The sequence below is a fragment of the Bubalus kerabau genome, chromosome 14, assembly GCF_029407905.1.
Source record: "Bubalus kerabau isolate K-KA32 ecotype Philippines breed swamp buffalo chromosome 14, PCC_UOA_SB_1v2, whole genome shotgun sequence".
Lineage (NCBI taxonomy): Eukaryota > Metazoa > Chordata > Mammalia > Artiodactyla > Bovidae > Bubalus > Bubalus kerabau.
The window spans coordinates 61,677,408-61,682,875 of NC_073637.1; the positions used below are offsets into that span (position 1 = coordinate 61,677,408).

Genomic DNA, 5,468 nt, shown 5'->3' on the forward strand with positions numbered 1-5,468 from the left:
AAAGAGATAATATGTACTTGAGTGTTTCACCATGTATCAAGCACCCTGATAAGCCCTTTACATCCATCTCTTGCTTAATCCTCACAATATTCCATGAGAACACTATTACTGTTCCTATTTTGCAAAGGGGGAAACTTCCCACTAGAATGTAAATTCCATGAGGGCAGAAAACTTGCCTGGCACATTCGCAGTTATCCCAGTGCCTGGCCCATGACAGCACTCTGTAAATGCTAGCAGATGTTGTAAGGTTAAGTACACACCTCGTGAGGCAGAGCAAGGATCTACTTAGGCCCACACTGGGCTCTATGCTGCACCTAGAGTTCCCTATTTAATCTCCAAGGACTTGGCAGTATCAAGAACTGAGCAGGACCTAGTCACAGTCTGGTGAATGAAATGATGGATGGCATATGGATAGGTGCAAGCACCATTTTCTAGGTTGAAGTCAGGAATCTTCCTCACCTGGATCCAATCGTTTTTTCAAGCATTACTTTCTTCCCCACCCTACCCCAAAGAGAGGGCAGGAGGCCATCTTTACTGGAGACAGAGAGACCGGACATCCGGTCAGCAACATTTCAAGGCTCTTCACTTCTGGTTGTTACTCCTTTCTACGGTGTCACTCTTTTCCTCTCTCTTTCTACTCAGGTGTCCCCTTCTGGTTATTCTTCCTCAGAGGTCCCTCTCTGCCCCCAGGGCACTTGGGGCGCGCGTGTGTGCACACACACTCACACTGACCGGACAGGCTAAGGGGTGGAGCATGGGACCATCTGCAGTGGGAGCCTCATTCCACAGAATGACCCACCCTCCCTGCCCAGCTGACTCAGCGGCTCACCTCCTCTGATTTCTCTATAACTAATCCCATCTTTTTTCTTAAGGCCCACCTCTCTACTGATTAAAGGGGAAGAAAATTAACTAAAAATCTAATAGGTAATTTAAACAGCCCTTTCAAATAATACTCAACACTTCATTTGGCTAAGAATACCCAGTCTCCCAGGGAAAAACCTCTACGCCCGCTTCTCACTCTAAGATGATGTCTTGGTTGGTGGGGTAACTTGCATTGCTGTTAACACGTATAACCTGCCTCTTGGTACTTGTTTGGGCTCAACAGCCCTGCTGGCTGACTTGGACTCAACCAGTTCTTGTTGATACAATAGACCTGTCTAGAATTTGAGATCACATTGGTTCCAGCTCTTCAATATGGGGATAAAGATACCTTATTCTTACTCCCATGAGCCTCTCAGGGAAACTTCACAACCAGACTCATGGCTAATTTTGGAAACAAGGATGGCTCAGAAAGGCAGCATTTCAGAGTCTTTCTTTGACCATGCTGACCAACTCTCAAGAAGTGGAAGTATGAATGTACGGGATTTCTTTCTACCTTAAACAGGACTTTCACTTTAGTATAGCCCAGAGAAGAAAACATCAATGCACTTTATTTATGATCCTTCGCATTCCTATTTCTTTTTTCTTCCAGCTTCCTTCTAATCTCCAAAGTTGGAAAAGACAGGCTTTTCTTTCCTTATCCTTCTTCCTTCATATTTCAGCTAAGCCTTAATGGTGACCAGCAAGCTCTCCTCTACTGGAGAATTCTATGAGCATGGGTCATGCAGACTTGTTTGTTAGATAAAGTGGAAAATAAACAAATCTGGAAAATTGTCTTTCAAGCTAACAGCCTGTTTTACTGCTTAATTCTTTTTTGACTTTCAAAAAAGTGGATATACCTCTATCCCTATTTTCCTCCCATAGAAACCCAGAGAGATGGATGCCTTAGGCCAAGAGAGAGAAGGTCATGTACCCAGGACAGAAGAAAAGGAAAAATCACATTAAAAATTTTAAACTATTATCCTTGTTAGAAAGGATTCAAACATATAGTATATAGTTTCCTAGTCCCACTTTTAAGATTGAAATTTTCCACACCATACTTAACTCTAAAAACACTCTCCTATTTCATGCCCATTATTCAAAATCATCTCCTTTCTCAAATCCCTGCTTAAAACTTCTCTGAAACCTTTTATAAGAAGGAAGCCTGAAGGTCTTTTCTTAAAAGACAAGAAAGCAGGTTGAATTTAAATAAAAGACAGAATAAGATAGACCAAGCACATGGGAAGAAAAAAATTAATAAGCTCACCTCTTTCAAGTAGCTTTTTTCATTGAGTTTTTACATTTTAACTCCTTGTTTTATTTTTATCTCTAGTGTAAAAATATTCTTCATGGATTGTAATGCTTTTCATTTTGAAATATATCAAATTCATTTCAACCTCTGCTAATAATGGTGGTAAATTTAAAATAAAATACCAGTAAATGTCACATTGAAATTCCTTCTTACTAAAATAGAGATAATAATGCCTTTTCCCAGACCTTCTCAAGGAATCTATGAGGATAAAATGGATAAAGTTTTAGGATGATTTAAGCTTATTAGGGAAACAATAGGAAGTATAATAATTCCCATCTCTTCAGAGTTCACACTTACTTGAAGTATTTTCTAATTTACCATAGCTGTAGGCTGTTGGGCTTTCTCCTGAATTCACAGATATTTTATATGTGTATGCAATGAAGTAAAATAAATTGTTTGGGTTATAAATAGGTTTATTAAATAGTTAATAGCATACAAGCAGAAAGTGAGGCAAATGAGTACAAAATTAAAGACTGTATGGTCTCTGAAATATTAAATTTTACTGCAGACAAAATTATAGTTGTGTAAAAGTGTAATTTATGCAATATTCTGATTTGTCCTCATATTAATTTTTAATAAAAATTTCTATCCAGAAGTAAATTTTCTATATCACTGATGTGGCTTATGGCATAATTTTTAAAGTAAGTCCCAAGCTTCACAGTGGTTTGTACTGGCTCTGAAGGCTACTAATATCAGAATATAAAAAGGCAAAGGTAGTTTTCAATTTTAAGTTTGCCAAATCAGCTGGACTGCACATGAATTACGTGTTATTTTTTCACAGTGTAGAAATATGGAAAGTTTGCATAATATATTTTATGATACAGTCATTATGCTGTATCCCAAGGATTTTTAAATAACTTAAAAATAGATAGTGCTTCTTCAAAATCCTCATAAATTAAAAACCTACATAATCATTAGTAAAGACTGATGCAAGATACTACACCCTAAACAGTACTCCATGTTCCATTGTTTATAGCAGATTTATAAATCAGAGCTCTGAAAAATTACACATATTTTATAAATCCCTAAACATAAATAACATGAATATGTTAATAATATTATCTTTCTTTCCTTCTTCTTCTTTTTTTTTGTTTTGTTTTGTGCTTTTGGAGCTAGTTAACACTTGGCTTACCCAGAAGTCAGTGAAGCAGATACAGACCTGCCATTCCTTCCTCCCTGACCCCCACCAAATTAGAGAAATAAAATGCTAAAAAATCTGCCTCTCTCTCCACAAATCATCTCACTTTTAGATTAAAGAACTGAATCGAATGTATAAATACTGGCATCTCCCAGGGTTATGCTTCATCCTGAGCCCACCAGGCATGGAAAAGAGGATGCAAGCCTTTCCAAGAGTGCCTGGTGGGGCTTGTTTGGCAGGGTTCAAATCTCTGGTGAATGATTGGCTGCGGTTCTGATGAAAATAACAGTTAAATAAACCCTAACTTATTTAGAAATATGTGTCTGACTTTTTTAACACCAGTGTATGTATCTCCAACTGCTATGGAAATGTCCTCATGTCAAAAATATCAGATGACACAGTGGGGCACTGATTTTTTCTTTTTCCCTCCTTGTCTCTCAAACCTTAGGACTGGTGCATGCAACCTTGTGTACAGGGCTACACATCCTAAGCTTTTTTGTGAATGGTTGTTTGAGCCAGGTAAGAATGAAATAGTCATGATTTATATGTTAATCCCCCCCCTCCCCCCCCCCCCCCCCCGCCCAAAATAAATTCTACAAGAGCTGGGCTGGTTTTTGGTTTGATTGTTTGCTAGTGATGTTTCATTCAGTGAGTAATGAGCTCATATGAAAGGGCTTCCCTGGTGGCTCAGAGGTTAAAGCGTCTGCCTGGAATGCAGGAGACCCGGGTTCGATCCCTGGGTTGGGAAGATCCCCTGGAGCAGGAAATGGCAACCCACTCCAGTATGCTTGCCTGGAGAATCCCGTGGAGGGAGGAGCCTGGTAGGCTACAGTCCATGGGGTCCCAAAGAGTTGGACAGAGTCGGACACGACTGAGTGACTTCACTTAGCTTAGCTCACTTATGAAAAATTTTAAATATAATAATATCTTGTTAACCCCTGCACATATTCTGTCATTCTCTCTTCCTACTCTCCTCATTGTTCAGAAATGGACAACCTGATCTGCTTCTCATGTCCCTACTCTTGTGCTTGCTAGTCCTTCTATCTAGAATATTCCTCCTTCACATTACATTGCTCAAGACTCCACTCAAATATCACCAGCCTGTCACCCACAAAGCCCATTAACAACTCCCGGGAAATAAAAGAGAATCTGGGTAATAAAGTCTAACCTCTTTCTTTCTTTTCCTTTGTGCCCAGTCTAGTGTCATTTGCTCACAAGGAACCATGTGCCAAAGCCTCACACCTGGCACTTCAGGCCAGAGTTCCTCCTGCAAAATGGCTGCCTCCATATCTCAGCATGGCGGGCCATGTGTAGAAGCTCTGTGCCCAACACTGCGATTCAAGAGGGCAGCGGCAGGGCATGTGCAGAGATGCTGTGCCTGGCACTGCAAGCTGGAACATGAGCAGCAAGCATGCACAAGGCCTGCCAAGCCTCCGCTCTCTTGCCACTGACAAGATCCCTGTGAAGCAGTTCTGACTCATGGGCTATCTGGGAGAGCGTGGACTCGAGCAAGTAAGTGAGTGAAAGTCGCTCAGTTGTGTCCGACTCTGCAACCCCATAGACTCCAGCCCACCAGCCTCTCCTCTGTGGAATTCTTCAGGCAAGAATACTGGAGTGGGTTGCCATTTCCTTCTCCAGGTATCTTCCCAACCCAGGGATCAAACCTGTGTCTCCTGCATCTCCTGCATTGTAGGCAGATGCTTTACTGTCTAAATTACCAGGGAAGTCCACTGAAGAATAACTGCTTCTGAACTGGATGTAGCTTAGTCTATTGACTCCAACAACACCAGGAAGAAGGACCCTTGCTGGAGACTGACTTGGGAAGGTAGGTAACAAATTCAGAGGCCTGTCTTTCTCCACCTCTGACACTGTTTATTTTTCTTCATAGCATTTATTGTTTACACTGTATTTATATAGCTTTATAGCATGCTTTTCTACTTCCATGAAAATGTGAGTTCTATCAGGACAGGGACTTTGTCTAATTCATTCCTGTGTCCCCTGTGAATACTGTAGGTGTTTCATAAATTATTTTCTGATGAATACATTATTTTTTTATTTTTATGGTAAAGATGTACTGGGTTTAGATCTTAAAGAGAGCTGGGAGCCCTGTGAGAATGCAAAAACAGTAAGCAGGGCATTATATACAGTTTAAAAATGGCT

The 5,468-nt window shown here is 40.5% G+C and overlaps 1 non-coding gene across 1 annotated transcript; it reads left to right on the forward strand.

Annotated features, from left to right (window-relative positions):
• Positions 1–3,984: 3,984 nt before the first annotated feature.
• On the forward strand, positions 3,985–4,056 carry TRNAS-GGA (transfer RNA serine (anticodon GGA)). The gene has a single exon. It is a non-coding gene; the product is annotated as a tRNA-Ser (tRNA).
• Positions 4,057–5,468: the final 1,412 nt, after the last annotated feature.